The sequence below is a fragment of the Aquila chrysaetos genome, chromosome 19, assembly GCF_900496995.4.
Source record: "Aquila chrysaetos chrysaetos chromosome 19, bAquChr1.4, whole genome shotgun sequence".
Taxonomy (NCBI): Eukaryota; Metazoa; Chordata; class Aves; order Accipitriformes; family Accipitridae; genus Aquila; species Aquila chrysaetos.
Window position 1 is genome coordinate 4,974,355 of NC_044022.1, and position 19,147 is coordinate 4,993,501.

A 19,147-nucleotide genomic window follows, 5' to 3' on the forward strand; every position below is an offset into this window, starting at 1 on the left:
CCAACTAAGCAGCCACAGGCACAGTAAGCAGAGAACAGGGATGCATGTAGAGAAAACCCCAAGAAAGTCTGCAGAGCCCTATGGACTGCAATGCTGGATTTTGAATAGCTGAAGCGCTACCAGCATTCAGACCAGCTAACAGTAAGGATATTCGTGTCTTAGTAACTCACTTGTTGCAACTACAGATCTGAATGAGATACAGCATTGCCTTGAAAATGCACACCCTAGCACGTACCACTCCATTTATTCATTCTCCAGAACTATCATATGTATTTCTACATAGGGCTTTGAACTTGCATCAGCAAGATCAATAGTGCTGCCTTTTATATATCGGAACTCTCTGGCTCCACGGTTACTACTTCAGCATATATGAGAGATTAGCAGGATATAAAGGGATCAGGTTCAGCTTGATGTGTTAAGACACTAGAAAAATCAAACAGGCAGGTCTTTGACTCCAAACTACTTCAGAGGTTAAGATGGAAACTGAACAAGTTACCTGCCATAACATCTTCTGAGCAGCATTCATATTTACTTTAAAGCATTCAATCACCCACCTTGTTTATTAACAGTCTTAATGCCAAACAAACCCAGTCTGCAACAGAGTTAACACTATGACTGGTAGCAGTCACCTAGCAGAGGCCTGAAAAGTCTTCTGACTTTCTGGAGTGCCCTTGTCAAGTTACTCATCACCTGAAGATTTTTCATTACCTAACATTAAATTGTGATTTGTACTTATCAAAATATGCAGGCTTCAAAGGGGCTGGATACTGCTTTGGTAGAGACTGCCTACTCCAGCCTACCTCTTGGCTCTCTGGCTGCCACAGCCCCTTCACAAAGTGGTGGTTACCAGCTCACCATCTGAAGAAAAGCTTTAGGATTTGAGAAGGGGAGGTTTACTTCCAGCCAGAAAAATCTACCTCTACCTTGCATCGGGGCTGCATGTGGAATAATTCAAGTCAGTTCCCACTGAGAAATCATTTTCACTCCTAAAAAAAAAGAAATTTTCTCCTCAATACACTTAACCTTATCAGAAGTGTAATTCCCATTCTAGTCTTCCAGAGATCCACACTCTAGCACTATCAGACAAAGAGAGGACTGTCATTAATTAAGGTAAGTTTTTTAAACAGTCTGGCAATACCGCAGTGTGGTCTGGGGTATTCACACCAGGGACCACTCTCAGGAGCAGCACAGACAAGACCAGATCAGGTCTGGATCCCACACACCCATCAACACAGTTTCCCATCACTAGCCCAGCGAGTTTTAACACTCCCAACACGCCTTCTTGCTGACCCTGTGTGCCCACAGCACATACCCTCCTTTTCGCAGTATAAAAAGTGCTCTGGTGCTCACCATATTTCACAAGCTTCAAATGGAAAAAAATGCACACAGGAATAATTATGTTGTACAGGGCAGCGTATGGGTCCCAGCAGAGACCCAAGCTGAGGGCTGGGTAGTGCAGAACAGCTCTCAGCATAGAGCAGGGTACACCGAGCAGTGCAAGTAGCTCCCTGCCACATACCCAGCTCTCGTTCAGCGCTGTAGACACCATCTAATGAGCTTCACCACATTTGCAGATGGCAACATAATTCTGAGACTTCACAAGATTTTGGTTCACTTCAAAACCCTTCTGAAGCCTAGAGATGTGATGGTGAAAGAACAGAATTAGGATGATATTTAAAGTGAAACAGAGAAACTGCACCGTTGCAGCTTACATTCAACAAGAACAGAATATAGGTAAGTCATGGAAGCATCAATGTGAATGCCACCTATTTCTCCTTGCCACATTTGATTCATAATTTCATTAAAACCAGAAAGTCATTTTTGCTTAGCAAGAATTCAGAAATTCTTCTCAAAACCTAAACTTGATGGGACTCTCAAATACATTTCTCTGTGGCTCAACATGTGATCATAAGAAACTCAGAGGAGCCACCTTCTAGATAATTAGAGTCAAGAATCAACAGAAAAATGAGTGTTTCATTTTTGCGGTAGCTGCCTTTGAACTCCTTTGAGGCTGCATATGGCCCCAGTTGAGAATATCTGCTCAAATGTGTAATTTTGTCTGGTAGGCATCCAATCTCAGAAGACCTGAAATATTGTGGATGCTCTAGTATCTATACATGTGCAACAGACATTGTATGGATGGTGTCCTGGAGTACATAACTACTTTTCTGTGCATTTTTTTCCTCTTTGAGCCAGTAAGTTATATAAGCAGCAGTTTTGATGATTCAGGCAGGCAGCTAGAAAGAACAGACCTCAATTGCTTTCTTTTTAAAATGTGTACTTGTAAATTAAGAAGCATTTCAAGATTAGGCATCTGTCCAATTCTTTTTATCATTTAGTGTATTATGCTAATGAGGATGCTGTTTCTTTAATTATCATTTGAAGAAAAAATTGCATTCAGTCCCTTGATCTTCCTTAAAACCATTCCCATGCTTGATTCCCCCATAGGCTTTTAATCACACTGCTTCAGTGTGGAACTCTGCATTTGAGAAAAAACTCTTCTCAAAACTGGTTCACTGAGAAAGTTTAAATTGTTTTCTCTCATCGGAGCTATATCCTCTACCACTTGGCAGCTTAGAAGGAAGGGCTATAAGACTCTAACACTAGCTTATGCACCAAATGCAGCCTAATGCCAAAACCTATTATACTGCATATGTAACAGATACTAAATGCCAGGACTTGTTAGACAGAGGTAGAGAGACAACTGAAGTGAGCTATAAAATAATACCGTCCTGTGACACTTTACAGTAGAATTCAGTAAATCCTACTTTAAAAGCACTTATAATACACACATCACCAGCTGTTAACTTCGTTATGCAAAGTTACCTGAATATGATGTTCATGGGCATTTATTATTAGTCAAATGGCTCTATCCATTTAGTTTCAGTGTGGCTTTCTGGTTGTCCTGACAGACGTTGCTGTAACAGAAGCCCTGGCTGAGTGGGAGCCCGGGGTGTACAAACTCCCCCTGCACTGGCAGTGGGTCTCCTGCACCTCTGAGCTCGTCCCACAGCATCCCCATAGCCTTGCACTGCCTGCACGGGCACCAATGCAAGGGCCCTGCGTCTCCATCCACCCACCCTGGAAACAGTCCCGTGGCAGGGGGGACTTGCCATGGCACCCCCTCACCTCTCCCTGGGGTGAGGATGGGAGGACGCACTGGCCCCAAGCCTAACCTACCTCACCATGCACTTCATTGCCGTGCCAGACAAGGGCCATCATCAATGTGTGCGCTCTTCTTTGAAGTTGAAAATATAGTTGTGTAAGCTTGTCTTGTCTTCGGAAGGGAAGAAAAGCCCATATTCTGAGTCATCTCTGGAAAAGCACTGGCTTCAGCCTCCAAGACAGGCTCAGGACCAGTTACAGTATATCCATTTAGAGCTTAAATGCAGCATGTATTGTATGCTGTGCTTTCATCCTACAGTGAAACTGAAAGAAACACTGGATTTTGTTAAAGCTAAGACCCAAATTGCACTAACATCTTGAAGCAAAGTATTTACAAACAAATATTCTGACATCTCATTTATCTGTTTTGCCATAAAATTGGCTTATATGTGATTAATTATGAAAAATAAGCACAGCATGCTTTCATGCACTTTTACTTTGAAATCAAGGTCACACTTTGTTTTGAAATTCAGAAAAACAGTATGAATAATATAATTAACATATCAGAAGATTCTTTGCAAGTAACTTTAAGCAGGCTAAACCAGGAGCTTGCGAAGTTGTTGCTATTCTGTCATTGCAGATGGATCATTTCTTAGCCCTTGTTTATATCCTTCATTTTGTTTGTGTAATCCTTTGTACTGAAAGGATGCTTGGAGTAGCATCCCTCATACTAAGCCACACAACGCTGATGAATGAAAACAGTGTCCTTGTCCCAAAGCATCTACAAGCTGATTCCTGCTTTGTAGGCTCAATTCCAGCTGGGATGCTGCTCCTTAGAAACAATTCAGTAATGGTGTGGTTATGGATAGGGAAACAAGTAACTTGGAGTCATAGAACCATAGAACCATTTAGGTTGGAAAAGACCCGTAAGATCATCAAGTCCAACAGTAAACCTAACACTGCCAAGTCTACCACTATACCATGTCTCCAAGCACCACGTCTTTTAAGTACCTCCAGGGATGGTGACTCCACCACTTCCCTGGGCAGCCTGTTCCAGTGCTTGACAACACCTTCAGTTAAGAAATTTTTCCTAATATCCAATCTAAACCTCCCCTGCCGCAACTTGAGGCCATTTCCTCTCGTCCTATCTCCAGCCACCTGACAGAAGAGACGAGCACCCACCTCACTACAACCTCCTTTCAGGTAGTTGTAGAGAGTGATAAGGTCTCCCCTCAGCCTCCTTTTCTCCAGACTAAACAGCCCCAGTTCCCTCAGCTGCTCCTCATAAGACTTGTGCTCCAGGCCCCTCACCAACTTGGTTGCCCTTCTCTGGACATGCTCCAGCACTTCCATGTCTTTCCTGTAGTGAGGGGCCCAAAACTGAACACAGGACTCGAGGTGCGGCCTCACCAGTGCCAAGTAAGACTCCCATAACCCACCTGAATACATCCAGTAAATCATTCTGCAGGTTCTGTACTCAAGATACTTAGCTGCCAAAATACTTTTGTGCTAAGCACAGTAAAACACTGGAAGATGTGGGTCTTTCTCAGGCATTTGGATGTGAGCACCTCATGCGAACCATCTTCTGCCCATACAGCTCCTTGCAAACCCTCACCAAGGCTAGATGTGCAAGTCAGTTCTGGTGACAGCACAAGACCACATGTTGACAAGTCACTTGCTTCTAATAGCAGGAAGTTAATTTCTAGGTCCATGCTGGTTTCACTAATAAAAAATCTACCCGGTTATCTCAGTAACAGAAGCATAGTCTTAAGAAATGGCTAAGACTTGCACAAAGCATGAGAGAAGAGAAAGTATATCAGCTTTTGACCTCAGCTACTGTCCTTTTCCTTCAGCTGCTCTCCAGAGCCAGCCTCAAACCAACCGCAGCATGAACTTCATCTCATGAAGTTTACCTTGTCTGCACAGCAACCACAGGCTTGCAAAAGGCCATACGGACTCAGAGCTTCCAACTGTAGAGGTCTGACCAACAAAAAAGAGCCTCCCCACGTCAACGCAAATTGTCAAAAAACTTGCGATTCAAGTATTGCAGAGCTAGAAATAGAAAGCAATGCTTTCACCATACTGCTGATATTTGAATAGCTTCTTTTTTAAAAAGGGCAATCTGTTCCCCTGAAAGCTTGCTTACAATGGCAATGACTGGGCTCAATATCAATAGAAATTAGAATTGCCTTTTTCAAAAGAAAGCTCAATTCTGTTAAAGGTTAAGAAGGTAACAGACAAACACATGATAAAAATATGTACTGTACTTAAGAGAAACAGGGTGGGCAGAAGATAAAGCCATGGACACCACATGTCCAAAGAGAAAAGCAAAATCTGGGATATTGGCAAGTGACAAGCTGAGACAAAGGCTGAGGTTTGATAGAAAACCATCAAATGAGGTAAGGGAACAGAATGGGGCACTCCTCAAGCATATGTCCTTGAAGTTATAAAAAATATTGTCACATTGAATTTTATTCTAGCAGAGAATCTGTTCTGGAAGAACCACTCTACTAGTAAGACTTCAAGAAAGTCTGCACGTTATTCATGGCTTAACACAAGACAGTAGTGAAGTCAGCTCTAGCTGATGTTATATTGGACTCCTACTGGATACAGGTGAACCATTTAACTAGAAAATTATGATTCACTACAAGCAAAGGGCAATGCTCCAATTTCTTTTGCAGTTGGAAAACAATATGTAATCTTAGCCAATATCTAACTTACTTGTTTGGATATTTTAGAAAGAATTTCTCAAACCTAAAAACAATCATGAGCAAAACTGAGCAGGGGGAAATAGTTACACACAAAAATATAAAAAGGACCTGCTAAGGGATGCTTTATTACATGCCAAAAAAAAAAATTAAATAAAATCACTGTGCTACAGCCATGAAAGGAAGCTTTTTTGGTTGAAGAATCCTGGATAAGGAAAGTGACAGCAGCAGCAGAGAAACCTGTAAAACAAACCCACAGTACATAACAGATGGGGAAAAAAGACACTGATAGCAATGAATACAAATTAACATTGCAGAAATGCAAGCAAATGATGGAAGGAAAAAGACACATTAAAAAGCTATGGTGAGGTTTATGACAACAGGAGCTCCTCCCTAAATGGAACAAGAATAAGTGAACACCAAGCAATGACTTCAATAACTGGTCATTCCAGACAAAAATTATCAAACAATTCAAAAAAAGACAAATGTATTTGACAACTACTTCTACTCTGCATTCAGAGAGATGCAAGATTCACAGCTTACAGTGATAATGCCATCAGTAACTGGAGAGAGCTTTAAATAGCCCCTCAGTTAAAACCCTGCATTCAAGAGTAGAGGGCAGATGAACCAATAACTTTGGATTTAATGACCGCTTTTAACAAACATAGGAACACAAAAAGTTCCTGGTGACTGGGGAGAGCTAATATCAAAGCAGTATTTAAAAGGGTTAAGTGGGATAACCTAAGCACCTATCAAACAGTTAGACTGGCATCAGTAGTAAGCAACAGCAGGGAAAGGTTATCATGGGACACAATCAATAAAGCATTGAAAGACGGTAGCATAATTAACACCAATCAACACAGCTGTATGGAAAATAGGCCTGGTCATGTAAATCTGATCATTTGTATGCAGTTACATCATCATTTGATAATGGTAGTGTGCTGATAGGACATATTTCACACTATGCAGAAATTTCAAGTCATGCTATAGATAAAATCCTGAGTTAAGATTCACCACACTACATCAACACTGCTCATAATAAATGAATTTCAAAAGTGACTAATGAAATGGAAACTAAATGAGACTCAGCATCCAAATAACAGATTCCTTGTCAGTCCAGCAGAAAAAAAAAAATGAGGTACACCATTTGGAAGCTGAAAAGAGCTACAGACTGCCTCAAAAGGCAAGGCTCATTATTTACTGAAACAATTTACCTGCAACATGGTAGATTCATTACTACCACTACCCTTTAAATCAAGACCTTGATCTTTTTTCAGGAAGATATGCTAAATAAAGAAAAGTTAAAGGACTACTACTGATATATCCTGCATTTCTCTGACCTGCACTGAGCAAGCAGTAAGAATAGATATTCATGTGGTTCCCTCCGGTCCTTAAATTTATAAGCCTAGGAAACAATGACCCAGACATTATTAATCCCTCTGGAATTTAATGCAATAAGTGAATCATGCTTAATCCATCTGATACAGTATAAAGTGTCTTGAGTATTTCTATGGGATTTCAACTCTAATCCAGTGTTAAATTACTGGATGACTTAAAATATTATCGAGTCACTTCCCTGAATTTCTGATTTTTAGCTGAAAGCAGCAAAAACCTATCCCTCTGAAGCATCTCACTAGCTGTTTGCATAAATACAGAGGCATGGTATCAAACTCTTGATCTACAACTTCCCATGCAGACCACTTTGACCTATTCCTTAGGAAACATTTTTTTAAAGTAATGCTATCAGAACAGTATTTCCGTGGCATGTCAGAAAGCCTCCCATCAGGCACAGCTGTGACCAACACACTAACTTCATACAAATCTCTCAAATGAGGTTATGCTCTTGTATACCCATCATCTTCCCATGCAGCGCTCTAAGATCAGTACAAGAGGTGAAAGTCACATTATCTCTGCCAAACACACATTATTTGGTCCTGTCTATTTGAAACAAAACATAGGGGTCTGAAAATGCCATTCTTGTAGACAGCTCTGGAATGGGCCAGGAAACTTTATTCTCCCAGGTCTACAATGAGCACTCAAATTGCAAAATAGTCTCCTACGTTTCTTGCTCTATTCAACATCTACTTCTGGCACAATTTCCCCCTTCAGAAGCTGAACATCTCTAACACTCATCACAGAGCAAATTCATTTCAAAGATTCCCAGAGCTATTTTCCAGCTGATGGCCTTTGATTTCCAAACCTGCTAGCCATAAGGAGTCAAAACTTCAAGCTGCTTCTCACAGGCCTTACTTTGAATACCATTGACATGTCAGCTCAAAAAGGAAGAGAACATGTTAGTGAAACAAGTACTCAGTACCTCTTAACAGTGAAACAGCATACCTTATGAAAGGGAATGCTTTAACATGACCTTTTGGTGAACACTACTAAGAAATTACTTCCTCTGCTTTTTTTGATCTTATCTCATTTAGATGCAATTACAGAATACTGAAACATTGTACAATTCCATTTTTTGGATGCTGATATACTTCTTTTCATAACCATCATCCAATCACTAGAGAGTCCTCAACCAAACTGGGAAATCCACAGGCATATATAGAAAACTAAGAATACTCAGCAGGATTCATCTGTATTTCTCACTTCAGCTTCTGCTCTTCCAGCTCTGTAGCCAAGCCCTAAATCCAGGGTCCAGCCTTTGACTTTGTCCAGTTAATGGCAGTGGGAGAGCTGTACACAGGAACACTCTTTGAGAGGGTCCAAACAGCAACTCTTCCCACCCACAAGAGTCATACAGCTTTAGCCTCACCGGCCGAGTTACAAGACTTACAACCCCAGTAATGAGAAGGCAGAAACAGTTATAATTGCTTTTAAACCAGAATTCATTTGTATATGGGAAATACATAAAGGCATTTCTGTACATCCTCCACATCACTCAGCACAGTGCACTGCAAATGTTGTCCTCAAACAGAAGATGTGCATTGCGCTATGCCTTCCAATTCTTTCATGTGGAGCAACAGCATGCTGGAGAATCACATGCCACCCGGAAGCCCATAATCACAGGATCTCCCTCATTTGGTGTTTAGCTGCATGACTGCTGTGGAATTATAACCAGGATGCTCGTGCCACCCGGAAGACAGTAACACACCAGTTCAATCACCCATTTCACAGCCACAACTACATCATCTGTGACTGAGCATGACTGCTGCCAGAGAAACAGCTTTTGACTCGGGTAAGGGATGGGATATTCTTCCCCAAGCTCCTGTAACCATACAGTTCCTATCACCCAGCACCATCCCCAAAGGCATCAGCATGTCTGAAGAGTCCTTTGAAAGCCAGGCATCATGCCCTGATGATGTCTGCTTCATCCTTCTGAGCCCTGCCAGTCCCTATTGGCCCCACATCCTGGGTTGGAGAGGGAGACAGACATGGTATAGGATTTCCTACATTGAGGATTGGGATGGTGGGAATGTCCTTGCCAATGACCTGGGTTTGCTTTCTCTTTGCTCCCATCTGCTTTCTGCCCTCAGTCTGATTACCACAGAAACGTCACCCCTTGGGTGCCTCCTCACCACATACAGCGCTGCGTGCTAGAGCCATGCCCCCAGGCTTTGCTGGGATCCTGACCCTCTCCCAGCACTGGCTGCTCTTGTCAGACCTTTCTTGCTCCAGACTGGACCAGGTCCAAGTCTCCCCAAAGGAAAGAGCAACACTTATGCCAGGTTGCCATCAGAACTTCTCTAGCCAGGCTGTGTTTTATCACTTGAGGGACAGGATCAGGCCTGGCCCCAGGAGATGCATACTCAGGGAAGCACACGCTGGGCTACTTGTTGTTCTTGTTGTTCCTCCCCACGGTTGCTCAGCCAGCAGGACACAGCAGGCTGTCACACCCTACTGATGCACAGGGAAAATCAGCCATGCGCCTGCTGTAAAACTGGGGACAGTATAAGACCACAAATGGAGACTTTGTCCCATTACGACCTGGTCATCCCAGAAAACGCAACCTCAGAACTCTGGTTTAATTTGGTCTGTCTGAGGTTACCACTGGCTGGGCCACAGCCATGGATGCACGCACCCAGCCTGCTTAGGGATAGGCTGGGAAGAAGCACCCTGTGGCCTCCCTCACCCCCTCCAGAATTTGGCAGTATCCCATACAGTCAGCCTCCCTCCAGAGCCCACACTGTCCTGTCTCCATTTCCTCGAGTCATTTGAGGCTTTGGGACCATTGTCAGCCTGTTGCTAGTAGGCAAAGAGCCAATGCCCCCAACCAGGTGGCAAATACTGCCCCACAACTTGCCAGCGTAGCTGTCATCTTTTTTTCTAGGTAAAACATCATTGCTGACTTCCCAGAGGCTTCAGCAAGCATTGTTACTGCTCACAACTGAACACAACCTCATACCACTACAACACAACTTTACCAGGATCCATATCGTGGTCATCTCCCAGCTAACAAAGTTATGCCTTCCCAAGCATGAAAGACTAACTTCAAGTATTGTCACATTATCTCAAAAAGTACCGGATTTAGTTTAGATATATAGTACATTGGTTTAGATATTAATATTTTCCATATATGCTATACCTACCAGACAGAAATCAAAAACATTAGGAAAGCAAAGATCTATTTTTGTTTGATAATTCCCCACAGTAAAAGAGTCTCACAGTTTGCTTTGAAGACACCTTTATCTCAGTTGTTTACACAATTGTTAGAGGGAGTTTTCTTTTCATTGGATAGACTAGCACTAATATAAAAATCAAAGACAACTTAGAAAAGAGTTCTTTGGTGGCAAAAACATTTAAAAGATCAAATCAGACATTAATAATATGGAAGACGAGCTTACCCAGAATGCTGGAAAAACAAATTTTACTTCCATTGGTGATAGTTTGCCCTAGAAGACAGTCCCAGGGTGGAAACCTTTAAAAAAAACCAAAAGACTCATTAGAGTTAGAGTAGGTAACAAGGGCATACACCATCAAATCTTTCATAAACACAGTGCTCAAGATTAAATATCCTGATTATGATCCTGTCCAAGTTTCCTGGCATTAGCTCACAGATAAGCTGGTCCATGTTAGGAATAAGCGAAATGAAGCAATACACCTACTCATAAAAGGGGAAGAGTACACAAAAACTTTGTGAAACAAAAACTCTGCATTTTCTCTTCCTCTTCCTCTGTAGTATCTTTAGATTAAGTCAACGCTCTCAAGTCAAATTTAGGTACACAAGCTGAAGGGGAAGCACAGATTAAACCTAGTCAGGTTTTAATGTATTTACAGAGATCATTGTTTTTAAGGGACTCTGTGCTATTTGATGCCTTGTCCCTATGCCACATTTTGATGGGATAAGGGTGATGTATTGCTATTCAGTGAGATTTAGCTGAATTTGCTTGTGATGAGATCACCCAGAAGAAGTATGGAAGGAAGGAGGAGAAACAAGAAAAGGTGAGGCAGATCATCCAGAAAACACACAGAAGGAGCTTCTCCCAGAAGACAAGAAAAGATCGCGATCACAAGAAATAAACATTGTGAATCAGAGAATGTAAGTTATATCAAAAGACATTGGGTCAAGGCAGAGAAGGAAAGCAAGCCAGTCCTGAGATTTGATAAGAGGTCACAAGATACGGTTTTACCAGTGGTAAAAGGGGCCAAAGTCAAACTGGTAAGAATCAAAGATGAAACTAGAAGATCTCCCAAGTAGGGCTGACCAGATCATACGATGACAAAAAAAAGCTGGAAAAGGTTTTGGTTTTCAGTTGGTTTGGGGTTTGGGTTTTTTTTAATATTATGTCAGTGATGTGTATTTATTTATATTATGATAGGAAACAGGCAGATTAGAGTGAAGAGTTAAGAGGTATAAGTGCGAGGAAGACCAAGAGGAGGGATGTGACTGTGGGACAAGCAGAGCAGGTAGAAATGAGAAGAGACCTGAAAGTGTGACAGAGGAAAAGGCAGAGTCAGAGAAAGAATGGAGAAGGACAGCTGAGGGAAAAGGGGGAAGTCATATGACACTCATTTTCCCTTGTGGTAAAGATCAAGTGGAGAAAAGTTAGATAAAAAGCTTAGAAAATATTAGAAGATGGAAGATATAAATGGGATTCTAGGTAAGATTTAATCAAATAGTCTTTTAAAATGTTTCATTTGCATAGATTTCCCACAAATGTGGTAAAACCCCAAATCCAAAGTAACTCACAGCAAAAGATGCACTAATTACAATGAAATTTATATTTTAATAAGAAATTCCAGGTACGTTCTATTTTTTCCCCCCACCTTCCATTCCCCAGCAAGGCAGCTTGCTTCTTTTCAAATAACTCAGTTAAATTAAGTTGTATGTTCAGCCTCATTAGCCACCATCTCCATTCCCCTGCGGTTTTAATTAGATAGGTCTCTTTGTGCACAGCTACCTCAATCCTTCCCCTCCCAGACAATCCCACAATGTTGCTTTTTTTATGTTATCATTCTTCAAATGCTCTTTACTGCACTGGAGACAGACAAGGCGATGGGGGCAGAGCAGTGCTCTCCTATGGAGGAGACAGGGCAGAAGCTGCAGCCAGCAAAGCGCACAAACTCCTTCGGCAGGGCTAAGATGCTCTTCCACACTGGTTTACCCACTTTGAGACAACTCATCAGCACAACAGGTTCAAGCTAAGGGTCAGACCCTCTGCACAGACACCAAGCCCCAATCACAACGGAGTTGACTTCTCCCAGCAGCCTCCTTCCCGCTCCACGAGCCCCCACATGCTGGTCCACCATCTCCACACCCAGCATATGAAATCAGAGGCCAGGAACGAGGCCCGAACACCCCACCAAAGCTAAGGGACACAGGAGGCCCCTGAATTCAAGATGATACCTGGCTGCAGCTCTTCCCCCAAAGCACCCACCTTGGCAAGCCCAGCACGTCGGCACATCCCCCCAGACATCAGGCCATGGCACTGTCCCACGAGATGGAAGAAAGGCTCGGGAAGACTTGCTCAAAAGGTCTGACCTGGCTTTTAGCCCCTTTTTTTTTTTTTATTAATTTAGCACAGGAACAAAGGCACCAAGATCATGAGATGACCTGTTTCCAGCTGGAAATGGGGGTAAAGGCTGATGTTTCAGGAGAAAAAAAAAAAGGAAGTGGGGGAGGATCAGCTCTGCCCATAAGGAGCAAGACAGGACTTCAGCCCCTATTTGCACTTTATTAGCAGAAAAAGACTGCAAATCCAGCAAGCATGGTTGGCAGAAATACCCCTCAGAGCAAAGGACCTCTGCTCCATCGCTACTCTGCAGCCCCAGAGGAGAGCCCAGGGAGCTCAGCACCACTCCCGGACTATTCCTGGCTGCCCAGGGTCAGCAGCAGCACAGCAGGGATTACAGCAACTTGGATTTGTTACGTAAGGGACATGTTGCTCATGACATCTCTCAAATCCCAAAGACATTGCTATTATGTAATAGGAACAATCAAACAGGGCAGTTTTTCCATGATTTGATTTTTTTTTTTTTTAAGTGCTGAGCAGCTAAAAATTAACATTGTGAGTCTGTCAGAGTCAGTGTTATGTTTTCCACTCTAATCAGTTTAACCTTAAAACTGACATAGCTTATAGGGACAGTGACTCAGCTCTCACTTCGCCCGAGGCCTCAAGATACAGAAAGGTGAAATAAAGCAACCTTTGTCCACCTTCCCACCCGGTCCTCAGTGAAGGGCAAAGCTTGTATCTTCCTAACGAAGCCTGAGGGCTTTCCTTTCTTCAGCATCAGCATCTCATTGGCTCTGTTGACATTAAAGGATTACTCATATGAATAAAGGCTGTGGACCTGGCCCTGAACTTTGCTGCGTGGATCAGATGGCTGTGAGCCACTCTGACACTTGGGCTTTCATCAATGAAAAACACAAGCTCATTTGGCAGAGTCTCCGAGTCCCTTGTCTTCTTAAATTATTACTGTAAATAATTCTGATGGTAATGCACACAATTTTACATGACACATTTATGCATACACATGTTATTTAAGAAAATACATGTATTGACAAAAAAATTAATTGTTTCTGTAAGCCACTTAACTCATGTATTTGGGGCATGCTCTAGCAATATCAAGGATGGGTAGATACAGATGTTTCAGGAAGTCCTAGCTGGTAATTTGATCAAGCTGCTGTCATATCAAGATTAGCACTTTACCCAGGCTGGTTTTGTTTTAGAAACTTACTCATTTCCTTCCAGCTTACAAACTACATTTAAAGAAAGTTTTCCATTCTTTTCAACTGCTCTTTTAAAGTTTTTTTTTTAGTTTAAGATCTGAAAAAGGGAAGAAAAGCACTCTTTTCATGTAGATCTCAGATTTCCTATCTATTCTCCTAGCCTTTCAACCATTTAACACATTGAAGAAACAGCCCAATTTTAGTGCCCATGCTGAATATTTGTTTTGATTCTCATAGCATTAAACCCCAAACAGTGTATCCAGATTGTGACCATGATACAGCAACCCTTTCCTAAGCACTTGCTCTTGATCTCCGTAACATTTCTGGTCTTGTGCATGCAGCCATTTGATTTCACCAAGGCTCATGTAGGTTGCTTCCAGAGATTGTTTTACTGGTTTTCCCATTTTAAAGCCTCACTATTATACCACACCAATAGCTAAACAACCTTTTGTCATAATAGCAAGAGAAGAACCTAAAAACCTGATGGTCTTGTAGACCAGAAGGAATACATTCATCCTGAGAGCACAGCTCTGCCGAGCACACTCAAATGCAATTTACTTCTGAATGCCTTATCTGCACCCAGCATCCTGCCAGCTTTCTCTGTGCATAGCACATCATGATTCCTCCCAGCATTCTGGCATGAACAAATTGCATCAAGCTTGGAAATGCTTAATACAAAGCTTTATTTTTCCCCCATCACAATCTAATTCTTTTTCAGTAAGACTAACATACCCTGTAGCACAGAAATACATTACTTGGGAGTCATCCAGTCCCTCTGAATTTTTCTGGCAGTATAAACTTGAGAATTATTATGAAGACCACCTTGGACTGAAAAAAATCTCAGGTGGCTTAAGGGGTTGCTGTTCCACGCGCCCCATGCAAAACTTGGCAGAGACAACACATGCCAGAGGGTGAAAGCACTATTGGAGCATCTCTGTTCAAGCTACCCTTGCCTGCCAGACTGGCTCTTTGGCAGCCTTAACATTTTGCCATAACATAGAGTGCCCTGTGGGGATAATCAACACGGAAGCCAACTCATTTAGGATAAGCTATCAAATAGGTAAAATTCAAAAAGTAAAACTTAATAGAGAAACTAATTAGCCCAGCATGTGTTTTAGATGCTTGTTTACTTTTTAACTATGATTTCAAAGGGAAGTCATTCTCCTGCGTTTGGTGATTATGCCCATGAAGTGAAACTCACAGCTGTGCAAAGAAGAACAAGTTATGCCTTCCTTCCAGCTCTGCATCCCATGCAATAGCTGCTTCAAAGAAGTTTATCTCTGGGCAGAATAGCCCTCAGGCTCACATAAGGAGCAGCAACCTGTATTACACCATCATCTAAATGAAGTCATGATTGCAGGCTGGGAGGGGAATCCAAGGAATTTTTTCAGCTGATGCTTTTGCTAGTTTTGAGGATTGCATAAAATCACTGATCTGCAAGTGATGTCACTAACAGCAAAAGCCTGGGAACTGCTGCTACACCAGCTGCTTCTGAGGATTAAGTCATTTGCAGAGACTTTTGATGTGGATGCCTCCGCGGGAACAAAACGGACTTCTCCATCCACAGTCCCCAAATGCTCTGCAAGAGTGGGCCAGCATACTCCTCCCAGTTGTTGGCACAGTCTTAAACTAACTTTACCACAATTATACAGGAACATAACTTGGATCTCCTTACCTTCCAGCCAGTGCACCACTTTCTGTGCAGGACTACATGCTGTGCCACACTATGCCACAAAAGCAGCAATAACTTTTGCTTGAGCAGAAAACAGTTCCTGCCCTGAAACATGAAGATTCACTATCCCAGGAGCTTTGAACCTGTTTGCCTGACTGCCAGCTCTGTAGCCACTTAATTGAAAAAGAAAATAGAATTCCTCAAAGAAATTACTAAGGTGACTGCTCAAATAAAGTCTCTTAAACAGCCCTTTCTTGTACTGAAGACCTATTTTTCAGATATTTTGAATGTTTTACAGATATGCCTTTTGGCTGCAAAATACTAACCTGGTTCTATATTACAACAGAGTAACATGGGACAGAGCTTTAATTGGTATAAATCACTTGGTTGTGTAGTTACAGCAATTCATAACAGCTAATCATTTCCCCTCTTGCTTCTCACCCTACAAACCCTTGCTAAGTAGGTCTTTCTCATGAAACCAATGACTGGGGACCCTGTCAGGTGGTTACAGCATTTGGCTGTACTCTGGAGATCTTTCTGGTGACCTTGGGTGAAGTATTGGACCTTATCCTCTTCCCAGTTCCCCACTGGAAAATCCAGAATAGCAAGTTGATACCATATAATGGCAATGGACAGAATAAACAAAGAAGGTTTTCGGCAAGCGAAGCATCAAATGCATGCCCAGCAACAGCAAGTGACAGTGTTCCCAGGCTGACAAGGATGCTATTTATATTACGATAGTGCCAGAATAAGTTATACAAAAATCCATCGTTATTATTTTCCTGAAGAAAGATTGTTTCAATGGGTTTGAGTTTGCAATAGCAAGCTAAGGTACAAACCAAACCATCAAGCACTTGCTGCTCTTTGCTACTTTATTTCCACTCCAGCTACTTCAGACTTCTTTAACAAAACTGACTGCAGAATGTTCAGTAAAAGTTGCATTTAAACCAGGCCAGTGTAATTATAAATAACTTACGATAAAATGCAATATTTGTGTAGGGAAAGCATTTGCTAAATCAGCTGTGCCTCAGTAGTCTTTTTAGCAAACCTCACCATCCAGCCAGGGGTGGAGAGGAAGAGATCCTCTGGCACTGCTTGTTGCTGGCATATCAGTAAAGGTATTTGCTGAAATGTCCATTATTATGCCTAGATCTTTTCTCCTCCAAAGCATTCAATCAAATATTAAACCAACCACTGTGTATGAGTCTCTACTGTATTGTGCTTCACTTCATCTACCACTGTATGAGACTCTGGAGAGAGCACATTTCACTGGAGCCCGCAATTCTGGCTGCAGTTTTCTGTCCTATGCTGATTTCTGATGCTTCCTGCATGAACTTAGGAAATAGAGGATGCACACTGGAAGCTGGAAGTCTTGTTTTTCCAAACTTAAGAGGGAGGACTATTTCTCACTGGTTATGGAGTTCCCTGCACAGCCTCTGATGTGCTGTTGTGCTTTACAGATGTGGAGAACTGCACTTCTGCAGCAGATGTGCTGCTAGCTGTCCTCTCCCCACTATCTTCTAAATATCTAGCACTGCTTACTATACCATAAATGTGTTTTGCACAGAAATACACTCTCCAGAAATTTAGACCAGGAGTTTTAAGCTGCTTTCTTGTTTGTTACAGTCACAGACAACACCCTAGAAAACTTTCCCATAGAAGCAGCTTTGCCGTAAAGAAATGAAAAACTACTTATCTGACCCAAACCTACAGCTGACATTTGTTAGATCAGTAGCCAAATACCTACCTCTGTCCTTAAAGACATGGTACCATATCAAAAGCTACTTCAAATAAACCACATGGACACAGCCTTGCAAAGGTTTTTCTCAAACCCTCCCTCACCTCAGGTAGCGATTTCCAAACACCCACTGCATTTCCAAACTCACAGTGCATTACTCAAAGGATCACTTGCAGAATCCCCCTATTGTACCTTAAAATAGGACCTTATTCCACAGAAATTAAGGTGATGATAAATAAAGTAGAATGAGAAGTTAAGCCTCATTTGCATACATGTAGCTCACTGCTACCACTCTCCTGCAGCACAGTCTGTAGTGCTCTCTACAACAGATTGCAGAGATAGGAGACAAGAAGCCGGGTATATTTAATTGCATTGGAAAAGGGCAGCCTGGTAAAGAGTTCATGCAGCAGGAGATCTAGAAAAGCCCACAACCCTGCTTGAAATTGGGGCTGAGAAGCAATAAAACCCAAACACAACACTGAATGTAGAGAGCATAAAACAATTCCTGCATGAAATCACACAAGCCAAAACAAGGCATTTATGCATCACGTTATATCCAGCACAACTGCTGCCAAGTGCCTCCTTAATGCAGTCATCCATTGCAAAGTTAACCTGTATGCAAACACTTGACATTTAATTATTTTGCTAACGATGCCTTAATATCAGTAAATATTTCTAATGCTTGGCTTGCTGAAAAATATTTATTCATTTTTTGATCTTTGACAGTTTTAATGCAATGATAAATGTCAAGGCTCCTGCTGGCTGGCTTCTTCCACGTTTAGAGTGCTCAGGGATCACCGGCTCCCTAACAGGGGTGCCCGTAGGGAGCACAGGCCGGTGCGAAGGCTGAGGCACAGGGCACAAGCCCCTCAGCACCGCTGTTACCTTCGGGATGCAGTGATGGGGACCGGGGAGAAAAAAGCAGAGGCAAAGGTAGCAAAGGGAGATGAAGCGAGGAGGAGGGAAAAGGTACCCAGGCTGACCTACACAGAGTTGGAAACAACCAGCCTAGATGAACAGCTCTTCAAGCAGAAGTGGTTTATCTGGACCCGCTGCCCTACCTTCCACGGATTTATTATCTCTCATACCAAAACACCGGCTTATAATTCGCAGTAGCTGCTTTAGCTGTCGTCATTCTTAAGAAAAATAACGAGATGTCGTTTAACTCCCGCTCCGCCCCCCCCCCCCCCCGGCACCGTCCCACCGGTAACTCACTGCTGCTGGGCATAAACCGGGCAAATTTCGACCTCGGCGCTGCGCAGGGAGCAACGCCCGCTTGAGCCAGTCCGTTCACGAGCGTCCCCAAAACTTTTGGCTGAATCCATTTAGATAACGCATCCTATCCACCTGAACTGAACTGGGCTCGCTTCGCCCCCTCACCGCCCGAACGCGTCGTGCCTTCACACACACCCCCCCCAGCTCGGTAGCAGCCCAGAGAAGGGGCAACCCCACCTCGGCGGAGGGGAGGGGGAGCGGAGGGGAGCCCAGGCCGCCCGCCCACGCTGCCCGCCCACAGCGGATACGCGGTGCTCACCTGCCCCGGTGGTACGTTCCCCCCCCATCCCTCCCTCCCTCCCTCCCTCCCTCTTCCCGCCGGCGGAACAGAACGACGGCGGCGGGGGCGCGTGGCCGCGCTTATATAGCGGCGGGGGCGCAGCCGCCCAGCAGCGCCCGCCTCGCCTCACCGCAGCGCCCCCTGCTGGACCGCCCCGCCTCACGCACCCGAAGGAGGGACCTGGCGGGAAAAACGGAGGTGTCACGATAGTAAACGGCGATAGGGAGAGTCGGGACCAAGCTCTCGGGGA

The 19,147-nt window shown here is 43.1% G+C and overlaps 1 protein-coding gene across 5 annotated transcripts in view; it reads right to left on the reverse strand.

Moving 5' to 3' along the window:
• Positions 1–18,896, reverse strand: part of MTUS2 (microtubule associated scaffold protein 2) — a 314,225-nt gene extending 295,329 nt beyond the window's left edge. For 2 of the 5 annotated variants that reach the window (XM_030042808.1, XM_030042807.1), the window contains exons 1-2: positions 18,558–18,772; positions 10,607–10,680 (exon numbers count right to left, since the gene is read on the reverse strand). The gene's annotated coding sequence lies outside the window, so the exon portion shown is untranslated. Of the gene's footprint in view, positions 1–10,606; positions 10,681–18,557; positions 18,809–18,876 lie in introns of those variants that run through there. The other 3 variants (XM_030042804.1, XM_030042809.1, XM_030042806.1) reach the window with 3 other exon arrangements.
• Positions 18,897–19,147: the final 251 nt, after the last annotated feature.